At 45.0% G+C, this 20575-nt stretch overlaps 4 non-coding genes across 4 annotated transcripts; 1 reads left to right on the plus strand and 3 right to left on the minus strand.

Moving 5' to 3' along the window:
• Positions 1–871: 871 nt before the first annotated feature.
• Positions 872–943, minus strand: trnat-cgu (transfer RNA threonine (anticodon CGU)). The gene has a single exon. It is a non-coding gene; the product is annotated as a tRNA-Thr (tRNA).
• Positions 944–4666: 3723 nt separating this feature from the next.
• trnak-uuu (transfer RNA lysine (anticodon UUU)) lies at positions 4667–4739 on the minus strand. Its single transcript has one exon. It is a non-coding gene; the product is annotated as a tRNA-Lys (tRNA).
• Positions 4740–6021: 1282 nt separating this feature from the next.
• Positions 6022–6093, minus strand: trnaa-ugc (transfer RNA alanine (anticodon UGC)). Its single transcript has one exon. It is a non-coding gene; the product is annotated as a tRNA-Ala (tRNA).
• A 1543-nt stretch (positions 6094–7636) lies between these two features.
• trnak-uuu (transfer RNA lysine (anticodon UUU)) lies at positions 7637–7709 on the plus strand. The gene has a single exon. It is a non-coding gene; the product is annotated as a tRNA-Lys (tRNA).
• The last annotated feature ends 12866 nt before the right edge of the window (positions 7710–20575 follow it).

The following is a 20575-nucleotide window of genomic DNA, read 5'->3' on the forward strand; positions in this document are numbered from 1 at the left end:
TACGACTGGACTAACACAATTTGTGGCGTTCAGCATGACATGGAAAACGGTAGCGGAGCATTCGGGTCCGGACTACCAGACTCAGAAACAGTTTTTACCCCCGCACTATCAAACTATTAAACTCCCAGCCTCTCTCACTCTCTCCTCACCTCTCACCTATGATCTGAACCTCACAGTGCCTTCTTTCTTACCAAAACCCAAACACACATTGAAAATCTACCTCTACCATACATGTCAAAAGCTCACTCCCCATCATTTCTATCCCTTTATTTCATTCTTTTGATGCATGTTTTTGCACATAACCTGTTACATTTTTATTGTTTTGCACACTGCCTGTTGTTGTTTTTTGCACATCGGCTGTTGTCTCTGTCTTTCTTTTGTTATACAATTGTATTGTTGTTGTGTTTTTTTCTTTGTACTACTTATGTCCGAGAGCTAGCTAAATAGCCTTTCGTTATACCATATACCTGTGTATGAGTATAATGACAATAAACTTGAACTTGACATAGTCTTGCAGGCAGTATATTATTTTATCGTTTACTCGTATAAAAAAGCATGGTCTTCTCGTTCCTAATTCAGATTTTTAGTGCTTTCGAACGTTACTTCCAGCCTGGACTGACAGCTCACCCGATCTGTTTGTGATCAGACCATGGAGTCGGGGGCTGTACCAAGCGCACGTTCCTTCCCAATGCTGAGGCGATCATTCGGAAGATGGGTGTGAAGAGAGACAAGCTTTGTCGACTAAAAAACAAGGCAGGAGATGCAAGAATACTAATCACTGGTGACAGTTATGTTTTCTTACTATTGAGATCCCTACATTGCGAGTTTTTTTAAGACTTTGAAACTAAAGGAAAGCGGTGACAAATGAAACTGGCATGGGTGGGGTTTGAACCCACGCTCTTCGGTTTACGAAACCGACGCCTTACCACTTGGCCACCGGGCCCTTCAAGTAAGCATGGGAATAAGGTTGTTCAAATTATTTTTTTCTGAATCTGGTTTACATCGCCAAATGTAAACCGGAGGCAGCAACAACAATAAAAGGGATACTTGTCCTTAAACTCGGACGTGATGTTCTGCAGACATGTGCACAATGTCCTGTTTTCTTGCAGTGTAGACATTTTGCTGTACACGCTCCGCATTCATCTGCTTTGTGCATTGTTAGTCCGCACCTGTAACATGTAATGTCAGCCGTCCCCTGTTCTTCTATATAATAATAATAATAATAATTGCTTACACTTATATAGCGCTTTTCTGGACACTCCACTCAAAGCGCTTTACAGGTAATGGGGTCTCCCCTCCACCACCACCAATGTGCAGCATCCACCTGGATGATGCGACGGCAGCCATAGTGCGCCAGAACGCTCACCACACATCAGCTATTAGTGGGGAGGAGAGCAGAGAGTAATGAAGCCAATTCATAGATGGGGATTATTAGGAGGCCATGATTGGTTAAGGCCAATGGGAAATTTGGCCAGGACGCCGGGGTTACACCCCTACACTTTTCGAGAAACGCCCTGGGATTTTTAACGACCACAGAGAGTCAGGACCTCGGTTTTACGTCTCATCCGAAGGACGGCACCTTTTTACAGTATAGTGTCCCCATCACTATACTGGGGCATTAGGACCCACATGGACCACAGGGTGAGCGCCCCCTGCTGGCCCCACTAACACCTCTTCCAGCAGCAACCTTAGTTTTTCCCAGGAGGTCTCCCATCCAGGTACTGACCAGGCTCACACCTGCTTAGCTTCAGTGGGTTGCCAGTTGTGAGTTGCAGGGTGATATGGCTGCTGGCCATATCTCTAGCATGACTGCGTCCGGCTGCTCGGCTTTTGTTTGTAAAGTTTGAGCGAGCGCCCCGTTCAGTGTCACTTTGTCACTGTGGTCAGAAAGCATTCTTGATTCCGCTTGAGCTGCTTCATGAATTCTAGCGACTGTAAGAGCTCTTTCTAAAGTCAGCCCTTCCTCCTGCAGCAATTTATAGTCTCTTATGTGCACATTTTTCCACAAGTTGATCTCTTAACATGTCAGTTTCCAATACTCCAAAGTCACAAGATTTAGCCAGTTCTCTTAGTGCAGTCACAAAAGCATCAACAGATTCGTCCTGAGACTAAGTTCTCTGCCTAAATCTATGCCGTTCCAAAACCACATTTCTCCGCGGTGTAAAGGAAGCGTCTAAGGCAGCTACAGTTTTTTTCTCCAGGGAGGATGGCGAAAATCCTCTGCACGGGAGCCCCGATACGGTGCAGTAATGTAGCACTTCTCACGGCATCCTGAGCTTCTGTAGATCCACAGGCTATTAAAAAAAAAAATCTGTACGACTCCATCCATATCTTGTATTCCGTATACAAATACGGAGCTCCGAGGTTCAGTAGAAGCGGTGGAAAAAGCTGGGCATAAGCAAAGCTTCTCGGCGCGGCTGCCATATCTTCCATGGCGCAAGCTAAACGAAAAGTCCGAAAATTCAAAAGTTCGTTTCTACCAGCAAGAGAACTAAAATCTGCAGTGTTCTGCTCGCTTTGAGTCCGTCAAGCACTCATCTCTGGTCGCCATAAATGTTGTGTATCTAAATTTAGAGAAGTTTTTATATTATTTTAACTATTTTGTTAACTACACGGATCACGCCCTTACACTATATCCCTGCCATCTACCCTCGTTCTGTTGTCTCGCGATGTCTACTCACTATACTACTGTAACGCAACGGGGGCTCAGGCGGGCGCCCTTGCCGCATTAGGTCGGCCCCTGCACCGTCCGGGGCTCGAACCCGGGACTTCCGCGTCTCTCTGCAGCGACCTAGCCCCGTGAGCCAAAGAGAGATCTCTCCACAGCCCAGTAGCTGTGGTCCTGCTATCACAGGGAAGGGCGGTGACGTCACCCGCTCTGGTACGCCGGCTCTTACACAGCGCCTGTCGGCCGTAAGCGTTACAGTATACTTATTATGTGTAAGTGTATAGATGAAACCTCTCTCTTTAGCTCACGGGGCTAGGTCGCTGCAGAGAGACGCGGAAGTCCCGGGTTCGAGCCCCGGACGGTGCAGGGGCCGACCTAATGCGGCAAGGGCGCCCGCCTGAGCCCCCGTAGCGTTACATTGGTGTCAGAAGCGGGGCGGGATAGCCCTTCGCCGGGGACGGCGATTTAAGCGGGGGAGAGTGTAACGCTTACGGCCGACAAGCACTGTGTGCAAGAGCCGGCGTACCAGAGCGGGTGACGTCACCGCCCTTCCCTGTGATAGCAGGACCACAGCTACTGGGCTGTAGAGAGATCTCTCTTTGGCTCACGGGGCTAGGTCGCTGCAGAGAGACGCGGAAGTCCCGGGTTCGAGCCCCGGACGGTGCAGGGGCCGACCTAATGCGGCAAGGGCGCCCGCCTGAGCCCCCGTAGCGTTACACTACATTTAGCATGACTTCTTGTTGCAGTTGAGCTCAAAGCTGGAGATGATCTCCATATTCTACCGCACTAACTAGTCCGAAACGTAGTACACAGTACACACTTTTTAAGTGAAGTCAGGTTGTTAAAAAATTAAACCAGCGCCCTGTCACAGAAACGTACCCCAGTCTCCCGCGCAACAAGCGTGGGTACTCAGCACTATACTAAAGAGGAGCGCTTGTCTGCAGCTGAGCGTTAGCTCTGTTTACTGTCAGCAGTCATTTCCTCATTTCCAAAGACTTTTTCACCTGCTCTCAGCTTTTAAAGACGGTCATAAACGCTCAAGAAGTAATTCATGTCAGTTTGAAGTCTGTTTCTGTTGTCTCAGCTCTTGATAAAGAAAACCCGTGAGTGGGAGACTCCCTCTCTGAAGAAGTTTGCCGTCACCCTGCGAGGGAGAAGAGCCGTCAATCACCGAGGCAACCACTGAGACAGTTAACATTAAACACGTGAAATGCGAGATGTTGTGATTTTTTTTCCCGCTTAAGGCTTCTATCGTTTCTTCTCTAACGAGAAAGACCTCTTTATTAGAAGTGAGATTTTAACAAACGTCTCCAGGGTTAACTGCGACCTGAACGCAACGCCTTAGACCACCAGCCATCTTGCCTGTGGTACTTAGAGCAGCGCTCAATAAAAATAATCAGAAACCGAAAGCGCTTCTTATGCGGATCAGTATATTCCGATTCCACTGGTTCTGCAGAAGAAATAAGAAAAGCCGAACTCAAACCACTGTTTTGCCATTACGGGTACTCTGTCTGCAGCAGCTTTAAGATCTACTCACACCGTGTTGCCATTAAGGCTACCTTGTTAAAAAAAACTTATATTCACCTTTTTGAACGTGATTATTAGACACCCGTTAAATCTCCACCGAGGTTTCTTGAGAGATCTTCAGCGAGCGAGTATTAAAAAACTACGTCGCTTCCAACCTCTGCTGTCACTGTAAACTCGGACGTGATGTTCTGCAGATGTGCAGTGTGCCTTTCCTCTTGTCGTATTCAAGAGAACTCACTGTTTGAGCTCCTCACTGCGTGTTCTATACTCTACTGTGATTTAATTTAGATGATTACGTGGAGTAGAGTGACAAGATCTACTTGAACATTTTCGGTTTGTGAAATGAAACACTAAATACACTACTGTAAATACAAGTAATGGGCATTTAAAATAACCACAGTACAGCTAGAAGAGTGAAAGATAAAAGACTATTTAGAATGACATTCCCAATAGACTTAAGAACAGTACAACCGCCCGAACAGGGACTTGAACCCTGGGCCCTCAGATTAAAAGTCTGATGCTCTACCGACTGAGCTATCCGGGCTCTGAAAGAAAGTCAACACTGTCGGGATCCTCGCAAGTCACGTGTCTCTTGTGCCGAAGAGCAGTCATACCTGACTCGTCTGGAATGACCACTGACAGACTTTATCATGAAGCGACGGCACCACTCCCAGTAGAATGAGTGAGAAATACAGCATGACATGGGTAGTTAAGGGGCTCCCACAATCCATCTTTCCTCACATTACTATTTTTTTTCCAATAGCATTTTGACCTTTTTTCACATTCAGATTTTTTTCACATTTAATAAAATCTTTTAATCAACAAAATTAAAAAGAAAACAAATGGAACATTTTTTTGGATCAATAATTAAAAAAAACTTTCAATGCCTTGGTTGTATACGTGTGCACACCCTTTATAAAGGGAGTTGCAACAGTGCTGAAATGTAAAGAGCATTTCTGTAGAGAAAACAGCATTTTTTCTGCTTTGATGTTAAGCTTAGGGAGCCTGTCTTTTAGAAATTCTATTTCTTAACACCCTGCACAGCCTCCCGACAGACTAACGAATATTTTTGGGAGAAATTGGCTCACACACCGGAAGACACTAACGTTTATTTACGTTAGAGTATGTGAATAACAGTTTAACCGAAAAAGTCTGTAATTGTGATTTTGTTAAAATTCAATAAATCGTCTATCATCAGTAAGTAATTATTAAGAAATTGTTTTATTTCATAAACTATAAGACAATTTAGAGAGTTTATAGGTCATAAACGTCGCTTATGTTCTTTTAACTCTAGCGTTCAGGATCCAAACCCAGGTGCGGACGGTTGTGTTTCTTGAATCTCTTGTAATCATCAAAAGTCGATGTGTAGTCCTTCAGTACTTTCTCGAGTTGTGCCATGGATATTTTATACGATCAATACTTGTCATGCTCTTTTGCATTTTCATTAACAAACGGAGTTCAAAGTTCAAAGTGTGTTTATGGCTGTGCTTCACATCTACACGAGAGCACTTGTAACAGTACAGGACACGCAGTGAGGAGTTCGTGAAGCTTTCAGTTTAGTGCGGAGTTCAGGAGGAGGTGTTTTCTGTAACAGCCACGGCAAGTGTGAAGTAATCTCTGGATTTCCTGAATTTGAACTAAATGATTAGTTCAAATAATTTAGGATTTAACAGAACTAAATGAGGTACATTTAAAACAGCAGCGCAATTCTGCAGCACGTCGAGTGTGCCTGCATTTAGTTGTGTAAACCTGGCTCTCTCTGAACACAAGCAAAGAGTTCTCACTCAACAGAAGATTGCGATGTGAGTACTGTAATGTAAAGCACCTGGAGATGCCAGGGATTGAACCAGGGACCTCATACATGCAAAGCATGCGCTCTACCACTGAGCTACATCCCCGATGGAAAATGTAAGTGTCCAGATGCTCACTGATCACAATCCACCACTCACGAAGAATGCCTGCAGTTTCCCACTTTTGCGTTTCCTCTACTACAGAGTAAATGCATGGGAATAAAGAAATAAGGAAGGAAAAATAATCGCATTGAAGCTTCAAGAGACTGGGCACAAATTAATCTATGATTTTGGTATCCAGTCACACGTGCGACGGTGGTTAATTCCCAGACGGGGGAGTGCTTTTTTTCTACCTCATTACTCGACTGTCTTTCAATTCTGTTTTATTTGAAAGCTTTTTGCATCTTTTAAGTGCTCTTGATTAAACTATGCATAGAAAAACAGCACTACTGATTATTTTCATGGACCAATGCACACTTGTTCTGTACAACTCGAGTGATAAAGCCCTGTCTGCAAATATTGTAGAAGAAAATAAAAGGGTGAAACAACGCCCCAACCACAGGAATGGTAACAGGAAGGATCGTGTTCTTATTTGATAAGTCCTTTTGAGATGTCTTGTCAATGCACACAGGCGTTAGAGCTGAATAATTTACTTTTAGCGGTGTTTTTAAACAAAGATGGAACATGTTATTTCTATACCAGGAAGAAAGGAGCAGACTTTAACTTTAAGAGGCAAAAACGACACCTTATCAAAGCTAATATTAATTAAAATGACATCACAACAAAAGAGTGGAGCCTTGAGTGAATAAAATTAGTTTTCATTGGACGTCTGTGTCTCCATAACTTTGTAGGTGAGAGAGAGGATTGTGATAATTTGCAGGTGCTTCTCGGAAGTGCGTTGGTGGTACAGGCGCCTTCCAAATAATTGAGTCGGGTTTGAATCCCAGCCAGTACAAACCCAAATCTTTTCAAGATAATTTGTGGTCCGCTAACACACCTTTTGAAACACTACAACAGGTAACACCCCGTGTGAAACATCATGAACATCTGTTAAAGCCTGAGTTTTACATACTCTAACGTAAATAAACGTTAGTGTCTTCCGGTGTGTGAGCCAATTTCTCCAAAAAAATATTTGTTAGTCTGCCGGGAGGCTGTGCAAGGTGTTAAGAAATAGAATTTCTAAAAGACAGGCTCCCTAAGCTTAACATCGAGGCAGAAAAAATGCTGTATTCTCTACAGAAATGCTCTTTACATTTCAGCACTGTTGCAACTCCCTTTATAAAGGGTGTGCACACGTATACAACCAAGGCATTGAAAGTTTTTTTTTTAATTATTGTTCCAAAAAATGTTCCATTTTTTTTCTTTTTAATGTTGTTGATTAAAAGATTTTGTTAAATGTGAAAAAAATCTGAATGTGAAAAAAGGTCAAAATGCTATTGAAAAAAATCAGTAATGTGAGGAAAGATGGATTGTGGGAGCCCCTTAACTACCCATGTCATGCTGTATTTCTCACTCATTCTACTGGGAGTGGTGCCGTCGCTTCTGGATAAAGTCTGTCAGTGGTCATTCCAGACGGGTCAGGTATGACTGCTCTTCGGCACAAGAGACACGTGAATTCCGAGGATCCCGACAGTGTTGGCTGTCTTGCAGAGCCCGGATAGCTCAGTCGGTAGAGCATCAGACTTTTAATCTGAGGGCCCAGGGTTCAAGTCCCTGTTCGGGCGGCTGTGCCGTTTTTAATTCTATTTTGAATGTCATTCTAAATAGTCTTTTATCTTTCACTCTTCTAGCTTTACTGTGGTTATTTTAAATGTCCATTACTTGTCATTACAGTAGTGTATTTAGTGTTTCATTTCACAAACCGAAAATGTTCAAGTAGATCTTGTCACTCTACTCCACGTAATCATCTAAATTAAATCACAGTAGAGTACAGAACACCCAGTGAGGAGTTCACACAGTGAGTACTCTTGAATACGACAAGAGGAAAGGCACACTGCACATCTGCAGAACATCACGTCCGAGTTTACAGTGACAGCAGAGGTTGGAAGCGACGTAGTTTTTTATTACTCGCTCGCTGAATGATCTCTCAAGAAACCAAGGTGGAGATTTAACGGGTGTCCAATAATCACGTTCAAAAAGGTGACGATAAGTTTTTTTTAACTAGGTAGCCTTAATGGCAACACGGTGTGAGTAGATCTTAAAACAGCTGCAGACAGAGTACCCGTAATGGCAACACAGTGCTTTGAGTTCGGCTTTTCTTATTTCTTCGGTAGAACCAGTGGTATCGGAATATACTGATCCGGATAAGAAGCGCTTTCGGTTTCTGATCATTTTTATTGAGCGCTGCTCTAAATACCACAGGCAAGATGGCTGGTGGTCTAAGGCGTTGCGTTCAGGTCGCAGTTAACCCTGGAGACGTTTGTTAAAATCTCACTTCTAATAAAGAGGTCTTTCTCGTTAGAGTAGAAACGATAGAAGCCTTAAGCGGGAAAAAAATCACAACATCTCGCATTTCACGTGTTTAATGTTAACTGTCTCAGTGGTTCAGTTGGTTCTCCCTCGCAGGGTGACGGCAAACTTCTTCAGAGAGGGAGTCTCCCACGCACGGCTTTTCTTTATCAAGAGCCGAGACAACAGAAACAGACTTCCAACTGACATGAATTACTTCTTGAGCGTTTATGACCGTCTTTAAAAGCTGAGGGCAGGTGAAAAAGTCTTTGGAAATGAGGAAATGACTGCTGACAGTAAACAGAGCTGACGCTCAGCTGCAGACAAGCGCTCCTCTTTAGTATAGTGCTAAGTACCCCCGCTTGTTGCGCGGGAGACCGGGATACGTTTCTGTGACAGATCGGTGGTTTAATTTTTTAACAACCTGAGTTCACTTAAAAAGTGTGTACTGTGTCCTACGTTTCGGACTAGTTACTGCGGTAGAATATGGAGATCATCTCCAGCTTTGAGCTCAACTGCAACAAGAAGTCCTGCTAAATGTAGTATAGTGAGTAGACATCGCGAGACAACAGAACGAGAGTAGAAGGCAGGTATATATGGTGTAAGGGTGTGATCTGTGTAGTTAATAAAATAGTTAAAATAATATAAAAACGTCTCTTTATTAAGATACACAACATTTATGGCGACGAGAGATGAGTGCTTGACGGATTCAAAGCGAGCAGAACACTGCAGATTTTAGTTTTCTTGCTGGTAGAAACGAACTTCTGAATTTTCGGACTTTTCGCTTAGCTTGCGCCATGGAAGATATGGCAGCCGCGCCGAGAAGCTTTGCTTATGCCCAGCTTTTTCCACCGCTTCTACTGAACCTCGGAGCACCGGATTTGTATACGGAATACAAGATATGGATGGAGCCGTACAGTTTTTTTTAAATAGCCAGTGGATCTACAGAAGCTCAGGATGCCGTGAGACGTGCTACATTACTGCACTGTATCGGGGCTCCCGTGCAGCGGATTTTCGCCAACCTCCCTGGAGAAAAAGGTACATATGAACAGACTGTAGCTGCCTTAGACGCTTACTTTACACCGCGGAGAAATGTGGTTTTGGAACGGCATAAATTTAGGCAGAGAAGTCTCAGGAGGAATCTGTTGATGCTTTTGTGACTGCACTAAGAGGACTGGCTAAATCGTGTGACTTTGGAGTATTGGAATCTGACATGTTAAGAGATCAACTTGTGGAAAAATGTGCACATAAGAGACTATAAATTGCTGCAGGATAAAGACTGACTTTAGAAAGAGCTCTTACAGTCGCTAGAATTCATGAAGCAGCTCAAGCAGAATCAAGAATGCTTTCTGACCACAGTGACACTGAACGGGGCGCTCGCCCATACTTTACAAACAAAAGCCGAGCAGCAGGACGCAGTCATGCTAGAGATATAGAAGAACAGGGGACGGCTGACATTACATGTTACAGGTGCGGACTAACAACGCACAAAGCAGATGAATGCGGAGCGCGAACAGCAGAATGTCTACACTGTAAGAAAACAGGACATTATGCACGAGTGTGTAGAAAGAAAGACGGTTCCCATCAGGAAAAGAAATTTAATACAAATAAGGAAGGGACAAAACTGCGAGCAGTTCAAGAACAGTCTTCAGACTCAGATGAATTTGTTAATTCCATTGACCCTGAAGGTAAAGAAACTGTTCGAATAAATGCCCAAGAGATACAAATGGTGATAGATACAGGAAGTCAAAGAAACTTCATTGGAGTAGAACTTTTAAAGAAAGTGTTTGCACACAGAACTAAACTTCAGCCGACTAAGAATAAATTTTATGCCTATGCACAAATTAGTCCACTTAAGTGTGTTGGCTACTTTGAGGCACAGCTGAAATGGCAGAAAAATGTAATAAAGGACAAAGTCTATGTAGTTGAAGGAAATGTAGAAGCGTTGTTGAGAAGAAAAGCATGTTTTGATCTGAAGATTCTGAATGTAGGAGACACTGTCAATGCGGTTGACCAGTCTTCAGAGAGGTTTAAGCGGTTAGCACAGGAATATGAGTCACTCTTTAAAGGTTTAGGACAGATCAAGGGTTACAGTCACAAGGTTACAGTAGATGAGAAAGTTTCACCAGTAGCTCAAAGTCTGAGACGAGTACCCTATCCGATGATAGAAGCTGTTAATCAAGAGTTAGATAAAATGTTGGTTGATGTAATTATTGAAGACGTGAATGAAGGTGCAGAATGGATCTCAAATATTCTGATAATACCTAAAAAAGACACCAAGGAAGTGAGACTGTGTGTGGATCTGCGAGAAGTGAATAAAGCAGTTATCAGAGAGAGACATCCAGTACCAACGGTTGGCAGCATATTGCAAGCAGTGCAAGGAGCCAAAGTTTTTGCAAAGTTAGATGTTCGAAAAGGGTTCTGGCAAGTTGAGTTGGCCCCAGAATCAAGACACCTGACTACCTTCATCACACACAGGGATTGTTACCATTTCAGAAAAGTTCCTTTTGGCTTGTCTAGTGCCCCAGAGGCCTATCAGAAAGCTATGGACTTGATGTTGTGTGCAATGCCAAGTGTTGTATGGTATATGGATGATGTTGTAGTACATGCGGAAAATGAAGAACAACTAGAACAGAGGCTCAGGCAAGTATTCCAAAGATTCCAAGACAGAGGCTTAACTTTAAATAAAGATAAGTGTATATTTGGCCTGAAAGAGATCGAGATACTGGGACATTTGGTCACTGCAGAAGGAATAAAACCAGACCCGAAAAAGGTGACAGCTGTTTGCAGTGCACCGAGACCTGAGAATGTTGCACTTTTGCGCTCATTCTTAGGAACTTGTGGATTTTTGATTAAATTTATTCCTAATTATGCAGATATATCAGAACCCCTTAGAAAACTAACGAGGAAAGGACAGAAGTGGGAATGGACATCGGAAACTGAGAAAGCCATTGCCAAGTTGAAAAGAGCACTTGTAACTGAACCATGTCTGGCATACTTCAAACTAGATGCGCCACCAGTAGTGATCAGTGACGCGAGTCCTGTAGGACTTGGAGCAGTATTGCTACAAAGACCAGAAGAAGCCAGTGGCATATGCAAGTTGCTCACTTACCCCAACAGAAAGGCATTACTCGCAAATAGAGCGTGAAGCCTTGGGTTGTGTTTGGGCAGTGCAACATTTTAGGACAAATTTATGAGGAGGCAAGTTCACACTTCAAACGGATCATAAACCCCTCATTTACATGATCAATCCCAAAAAGGCAACTTTGTTACCACCCAGGATACAAAGACTTGGATTGAGATTACAGCCGTATGATTACAGAATTGAACACATAGTAGGGAAAACCAGTGTCGCAGACTCATTGTCACGTCTTCCTTTACCAGACACAGAAGACACTGGTTATGTAGACAACTATGTTGATAGAGTGCTTTCAATCAGCACTTATGAACTGCATGCACTGACACTTGAGGAACTTAAACAAGCAACAAACGAAGATGGCACATTGAAATTGTTGATGTCCATAGTGGAAAAAGGACAATGGACTAATCCAATTCCAGACAAACTGCAGCCATACCACAGGTGTAGGCTGGAGTTATCTACATATGATGGACTGCTTTTAAGAGGACAGAGGATTGTGTTACCGAAAACAAAAATCAGACAAGCACTGAAAATAGCACATGAGACACATCAGGGTGTAGTTTGTACACAACAGTACCTGAGAAGCAACTTTTACTGGCCCAACATGGACAGTGATGTTGAAAGACTAATCAGGAATTGTTCCACTTGTGTGTTGAATCAGGCATTGCAGGAGGATCAACCTCTCCAACCACTTGAATTACCACCAAGGCCTTGGACAAAATTGGGCATTGCCCTGGTAGGTCCCATTCAGAATGAATACATATTGACTGTCATAGACTATTATACTTCTTAACCTGAGGCGGTTGTTGTATCAGACATATCTTCAGCCACAGTTATTAGAGAGCTGATGAACATCTTTGCACGATTTGGTTATCCACTAGAGTTAGTAAGAGATAATGGCAGGCAATTCATAGCACAGTTGTTTGAATCATTTCTGACTAATTGTGGAATTAAACACATCCGTGCATCACCTTACTATCCGAGAAGTAAAATTGAAAGATTTCACAGATACCTGGAAAAGGCCTTAAGAGCAGCTGTGACAGAAGGAAAAAAGAGAGAGAGGAACTCCCTAAGATTCTGCTGACTTATAGATCAACACCACACAGGGCATCTGGAGAAACCCCAGCTAATCTTATCTTTGGGCGTGATATCCGGACTAAACTACCAAACGTGGAAAAGAAAGAAGAAGAGCCAAGGGACATTCAAAAGACAAAAGATATCCATAGACATCATGAGGAGTATGCACACAAAATGAAATTATATGCAGACCAGACACATTGAGCAAGGGATCACAACTTCAAGGTCGGTGATGTAGTTTGTGGTTGGCCTAGACAATGGTAAATTGGATGCCAAGTTCAAAGACACTCGCAGTGTGTTATTGAGACACACCTCTTGTAACTCTTTTGAATTAGTGAATGTGGAAGATGGCTCAAAAATAATGAGAAATGTAAAACATCTTCGACAGGCTCCTCCATTGGATCTTGATTTTGAATCTGCAGAAACAGAAAATGCTGAGAATACAGGACTTTCTGACGTGCAGGAATTGCCGAGTCCTCAGACAGTGGAGAGTACCTCCATAGGAGAACCAGTAACTTTACCCAGAAGTGAAGTAACAACCAGAAGTGGCACGGTTATCAGGAAACCGGCTCGTTACAGAGACATTTAAAAATATAGGACTTGCATAGCTCTCCAAATGTGATATTGAGAAGTGACTTAAGTAGAAATTGAACTAAAATTTGAGTTGGTACGCATAGAAATAGTTGTAAAAAAAAAGAAAAACAAAAGTTGAATGTGTTGAATAGAAATGGAAGGTTTTACATACATTTTGTTGTAATAGTTAATAACCGTTTACTGTGTGTTGATATAGAATTGTTACAATTTTATGGTAAAGTTATGGACTTTAAAAATAACAAAGGGAGGGATGTAGTATAGTGAGAAGACATCGCGAGACAACAGAACGAGAGAGTAGAAGGTGGGAATATATGGTGTAAGGGCGTGATTTGTGTAGTTAATAAAATAGTTAAAATAATATAAGAACGGCTCTTTATTAAGATACACAACATACCCAAAAGGGGGGTGCAGCTCATATTATTCAACCTCCTTACACCTATATAGCACCTTTCCAGACTCTACAGCTCTCTCCAGGTCATGGGGATCCCCTCCATCCCCACCAGTGTGGAGCCCCCTGGGTGACGTTTAGGGTGACAGAGCTGCAGGGAAAGGAAGAGCAGATACCGACCATAGATTTAAAAAACAACAACATTTTCACCTCCATCTCTCTCTTTTCCAGAAGTAAAGAAGATCAGTAACAAAAATGGTGGAGAACAAAGGTAGGTGTTGGTACCTCCGAGGTCGAGAAGGACACGCACAAGTCGGCTTAAAGATCAGACGCTGTTAAACAACGGAACTCCTCATCCCGTTATATCATAAGGACGGAAGTCTGGGAAAATCAAGGATGACGTTCTTGAGCAGCGTCAAGTGAGATCTAATTAACAAAATCGAAAATGAATGCCCACCCATAACAGCCGCAGGTGGTTCTATTATCCTCGGGAATCTCCTCCTTATGTCCAAATGGCTTCAACTGTGGGAACGCGTAGACCTGATGGAAGTCTGATAGGACTTGGGGCGCCCTCTGGCAGAAAAGGGCCGAATTATCAGCCGCTTGGCCCTCTTCAACAATAAGGGGTCCTCAAACAACTAGTAAAAAAAGTTAATCGTTACTACTGAAGTTACTACTAAAAGACCCGCTTATTAGATCTCGGTTACCACCATTTCATCATCGATGTTCTAGAAAATTAATTTTTATTTTTGGATTTAAATGAAACAGCTCTGTGGTTCCCCCTTTGGGAAAGGCACAAATTCCTGGCTCATTTCTCCCTGTTGCCGGGACGAGCTTTTCCTGCAGCGGCCGAAGCAGCTGCATTTGAACGCTCTCCTCCGCTCCCGTCTTATCCGTCTGCCGGGCTGTTTTCGGCGGCCCACGGCGGATTTTAACGCGGAGACTCAGTTCCTCCGGCCTGTCAGTGTGGGACCCTCCCTTCAGTCTAGTCTCTGTCACCAGCTGGATGAGCCCCTGACTCTCTCTCTCGGCCACAGGTACGAGAGCCTGAACGGCAGCATGGCCAGCAACTGCAGCGACGTGAAGGCGGTCCGCGAGAGCGAGCAGCAGGAGAGGGAGAAGAAGACGCAGGAGGCGGAGGCGCTGTGGGCACAGGCCCACGCCCTGAAGGACCAGCTGGCACGGCTGCGCGAGGAGAAGGCCCGGGTGGGGCGGCAGATCCAGGACAAGCTGGCGGAGAAGAGGCGGCGCCAAGGCGGCTGCTGGGCCTACAGCGACAAGACCAACAATGCCCGCCTGAGCGCCCTGGAGGGCGAGCTGCGCCACCTTTTCAGGGAGGACAACCGCCTTGCCCGGGAGATCTGGGACAACGCGGCCGAGCTCAACTGCATGCAGGCCGTCCAGCGTGTGTGTGTGTGTGTCAGTGTGTGGGTGTGTGTGTGTCCTGTGACGGACTGGCGTCCTGTCCAGGGTGTGTAAGTGTGTGTGTGTGTCCTGTGATGGATTGGCGTCCTGTCCAGGGTGTGTAAGTGTGTGTGTGTGTCCTGTGATGGACTGGCGTCCTGTCCAGGGTGTGTAAGTGTGTGTGTGTGTCCTGTGATGGATTGGCGTCCTCTCCAGGGTGTGTAAGTGTGTGTCTGTGTCCTGTGATGGACTGGCATCCTTTCCAGGGTGTGTGAGTGTGTGTGTGTCTTGTGATGGACTGGCATCCTGTCCAGTGTGTGTGTGTGTGTGTGTGTGTGTGTGTGTGTGTGTGTGTGTGTCCTGTGATGTACTGCTGTCCTGTCCAGGGAGTGTGTGTGTGTGTGTCCTGTGATGGACTGCTGTCCTGTCCAGGGTGAACCCTGCCTTGTGCCTGTTGCTTGCTGCCCACCCTTCTCCCTCTCTCCCTCTCCCTCAGGGAAGCTCGGGAAGCCCAAGCAGCTGCAGGAGGTGCAGCGTTGCCTGTCCCGCGTCCAGCAGATCCTGCTGAGGCTGCACAACTTCTGCCATCGCCAGCCTGGGGCAGAAGACCGAGGCGGGAGAGAGCTTCCTGGATTACATCCAGGACTTCAAGGAGGAGTACCTGAGGAGCCTGGATGAGGCAGAGCAGGTGGGTGGAGGGGCAGAGGGGGAGATCGGTGGTGTGATTTTCTCTCCCGAATTTCAGTGGGAGCCTCCGTCAGTCAGACGGGTAGCTGTCTACAGTAGCTGGAAATAAGGAAACTACGATATTTTATGATTGTCATTCATTTTAGAGTTAATAACTGCCATTTTTCTCCACACATCTACACACTGTGCACAAATGCACACTACACACATTCTGACTACAATCGCACCGTACACACCAACACAATGTATACACACAACTGATCTGACACAACCGCATACTATACTATACTATATCCATCAACGCAACTCGTACACACAATCACACTCTACACCCAACTATACTGTACTATACTATACTATACACACTACACATGCACACATTCATACTGTACACATCGTCGCAACACATACACACACTGTACACACAACTGATCTGTATTCACAATACACACAACGACACACTACACCCAACTATACTGTATATACACTACACATTTGTACTGTGTACATCAATGCAACACATACACACAATTGATCTGTGCACACGCACACGCACACGCACACTGCAGTCCTTCCAGGTGCTGTGTGCCTGCTGCTCCAGTGTGGGGGAGAAGTTCTCTCACTGCGAAGACGCCTACAGCTTCCTGGCCCTGCGCCCCTCCAGTCTGTCTGCGGAGCAGCTGCAGAGGGAGTACGACTGGGCCCTGCAAGAGCTGGACCAGCTGAGCCTCTCCCAGGACATGGCCATCGGAGTCTGAGGCAGGAGGAAGAGGGCCGGGAAGAGCTCTCTCACGGCCTTTGCGCTTCCTGCATTATAATGGAGTCCCTGCTAGGCCATCTGTCTAGTTTCTTGATGATGTCATGTGGTGATTTAGGATGTCATGGAGGATGGGAATCGCTTTTCCCTGCTCCTGGGGTTCTGGTGAGGGGTTTTCATGCAGACTAGGATCAAGGCTAGGGTGTTGCTGATCTACAGCAGGGGGGTTTGGTTATGTCCATGTTTCTAGTGTGACTGCAGAAAATTTCAAATGCACCTTTTTGACTATGTTCATTAATGGCATTTGGACAGCTTAAGTGAGGGGGGTGACTGTCACATAGCTCCACAATGTCATACTTGGGATCCCCCACACGCGGTGTAATTCATGTGCCTGATCCCCATCTGTATGGCATGAAATAATGGAACTGCACAATAAAATGGTCTCGATGGGAGCAGTCTGATTCCTTTGCCGTCTGTGATACAAGCTGCCCAGCCCTGTGGTTTAAGCCGATACCCTGGCTTCTCTCCAGACACAGCTGGGTGAGCTCCTCCAGTCAGGACAGGAGGCTCCTCTGTACATAAAGGGTGGTGGGGGTGGGGTACAAACGTACCCTTCCATTTGACTAAACAACTTTTTCTCCATATCCCTGCTTTACCCTGAGAGCCAAGAGGGTGGAGTCCCATCCAAATAACAAAAGACAACACATCTATTCAACTGACACTCAGAGGTGACCGAACACATTTCAGGTTTACACCACAGTTAAACGTGCCTTTCCTTCATTTCAGATCGCTCTGCTCCCCATGATCTCTGAAAACCCACTCTCACACACCACGCCCTCACATCGCACATGGCTCTACATTCACCAGCTGTAATACAGCTACGAACAAAGACAGACATTGAAGTTCGCCATTACTAAATGACATTCGTATTAGTTCATGCATGTATTAATGTTCACTGGAAAGCAGTTTCAGTTAAATATTAAAATGTTCCCAGCGACAGCTGCATAACAGACTCATGACAGTAGTGACCGTATTATGTCCACCCTATCTGGGGACGTTCTAATGTGACTCCAGCTGCTTAAACCACATGAAGAGGTGATGTCAGTTCGTCCCCCTACTTCAGTAACCACTAGAGGGCAGCAGTTCTTGCTCTGGGTTCGCTGAAAGAGACTTACAGAAGACACAAGCGCAAGAACGGAGTCTGGAGAGATGTTCAAATAAATGCTGCCCCTCAGAGAGACCCGACTGTGTAAGAGCCTGGGACCTATGAAAAGAGTCTTTTATAGTGATATTTTTATATTTATTTCGGATTGCTGTACACATTTAAATTTTTCATCTATTCTGGTGTCTGTTTTTTTTTTTTTTGGCTTGTCTTGGACTGCTGTAGCACATTAATTTCCCTTCAGGATCAATAAAGTCTTATCTATCTTCTGCTCTGTTTTGTACCGTACAGAATGATGAGTTACAAGCTAAGTCAGCCATTTACAGAGCAACGCCCACACTAACACAGATTATTTTTTTTTAAATTCCCATAACAGATAACAGTATATTCAAACAAAGCAATAGCAATATAATAAACCTGACAGGAGCTACTTTAACACCTCACGCTCTTTCACACTTCAATTCTCTCAACAGTGGGCAAAAAAATTTCCAGCAAAGAGATAAGACTTTTATTGTCCCCTGAGGCAATTTTTTTATGGACAACCAGCGCTCCTGTACATTTAAATAGCATGCAAAATAAGAAAGAGAGAAGAAAAGGAAATCATTGCACATTACACTATTGTAACACAACAGGGGTTCAGGTCGGCCCCCCACTGTCAGGGGCTCAAACCCGGGACTCCCACATCGCTCAGCAGGGACCCAGCCCGGTGAGCCAAAGAGAAAATGGCATGTAACGTTTATAACACATCACAGAACATATTGCACCCAAGTGGGTTGTAAGAGTCAAAATTGTTTATCCTTGACATTTTTGTGTTGACAGCTGTAATGCATAGTGGAACAAAGGAATGTTTGTATCCGTTTCACTTACATTTGGGAGCCCTGAAATGTTTGCCAGAAGGAAGAAGTTGGTATTCAGGGTTGAGGATGTGGGAAGGATCTGATATCATTTTTCCTGCCTGTCTGATTAGGGATTTTTCAAAGATGGCCTGCAGGGAGGGCTGCTGTTTCACTCCCTTGACCTTGAAAGCTGTCTGGATGAGGCGGGTCATTTGCCATTTAAAATGAACTGATAGATGACCGAACCACACTGAAATACCATATCTGATAATGCTCTCGATTACAGCTCCAGAGACAGATAAAGTGGGTGACCACAGCTACTGTCTGCAACACTGTGTGGTGTGAATGATACAGGGTATAAAGACCTTTTTCAGACGAGCTGCGATCAGATGATCGGAACACATAGGAGACGAAACTGGAAATTAGACCATCTAACAACCCAGCAAACAGGGCTGAATGGATAAGAAAACCCATAATTAATGAAGAAATATAAGGTAACCATATGAGGAATCACAGGAGAAAATTTATGAAATAATTTAAAAAACAGGAGTATAACAGTGGAGCTGATGTATGATATGCAAACAGACAAAAGGAAAAAAAATCATTGGAAATGGAAAGAAAAAACATTCTAAGCAAGAAATTATTCTGCAGACTTCATGCTGTCAACACTAAAGGCAATTCAAGTTAAACAGGGGGCTAATTTCAGCGGCCACATTTGTTGCTTCTGGTCTTAAGGCTGAATTCCAGTTTGGGGCGCTGCTTTCAGTTCATTACAACTGACCCCAGCAGGAAGGGCAGCCCCACATCACAATTCTCGCGAGCTCTCACCCGTGATGAGAGCAGCCTTGCGCTGATCTCCACAAACATGGCGACCATACAGGACTTGCACAACGTTCACGAATTCGTGAAGGTCTCGGAATTTCTCACATTTTGCAGTACCCTCAATAATTTCTTCTGAGACGGAGATTTAATAACTGGTTGGAGACACTGGGGCAGCAGTCCCCGTTTAACACTACAAAGTGTACATTGCCACAAACAGAATACGTGTTCCTAAAAAACGTCGCAAACGCAAAAGATTCCCAATAGCCTCTGAACACAACTATAAAGTTTACTTTTACAGCGGTGAATCTATTTGGTAATAAACAAACAAGCCAATAGCATAATACCTTAACGCCCTCGCCCAGTGGTGAGGAGGAAGCGCACCTAGGCGCTCATAGTACCGCAAAGCAGGCTGGGAGTTGTAGCCGGGGGGAGTCTGAGGGTCAGCAGGATGATATGTATCTGCATACGTAAATATTGTGATAGTAGTTTTAGTGTCCTGTATAGCTCTATAAGTGTATAGCCCGAAGTTAACGAGTTACCACCCTAACCATGTGTAAGTGTTCTGTCGGTCTCCTCATGTGTGTATAGCCTGTGTTTGGTTTTTGTGTGGTTTTGTTTGGAGAATAAAGCCGTCGCTTGGTTTACTATCATGTCTCCACTTGTCCTTTGTCCTGAGGGAACCTGAAAAATGTTACATTGGTGTCAGAAGCGGGCAGGATGGACAGACCATGGCAGACATTCACTGATTTTGTCAAGCGCCGGCTAACCCTAAAAGAGACTGAACCCACCGGCAGCGCACATACAGAGCCTGAGCAACTCCTGGGTGCGACAGGTGGCCACAGCCCTTACCAGGGCTACCCAGTAGTGGTCTCGCTGGTAGAATTGGGGCGACTGCCCACTACTCCTGCCCAGTGGATGCCCAAGAGAGAAGATGCCCTCCCTGCCGGAGTCGGCCAGCTATTCCCACACCCGCCAGCGCGGGTGCTACCCAGTCGCTACGACGGGGAAGCGCATGGGAAACCTACGAGGCGCAGTTCCAGCTCGCGGCCCGGACAAATGGCTGGAACCGGGCAGAGGTGGCCGGCCACCTGGCAGCGGCGCTGGAAGGAGTGGCCTGCCAGGTTCTCCTGGATGTCCCAGAGGAGGACTAAGGTGAATACGCGGCGCTGGCAGCAGCTCTCCGGCTGGGCCCGGTCGCCACTGATGTCATGTTCCTCGCCCGCTGAGGATACCCGGTTTTTCCCCGGGAGGCGCAGCGGGAGATGGCTCTTCAGGC

This window comes from Lepisosteus oculatus, chromosome 14 (genome assembly GCF_040954835.1).
Source record: "Lepisosteus oculatus isolate fLepOcu1 chromosome 14, fLepOcu1.hap2, whole genome shotgun sequence".
Lineage (NCBI taxonomy): Eukaryota > Metazoa > Chordata > Actinopteri > Semionotiformes > Lepisosteidae > Lepisosteus > Lepisosteus oculatus.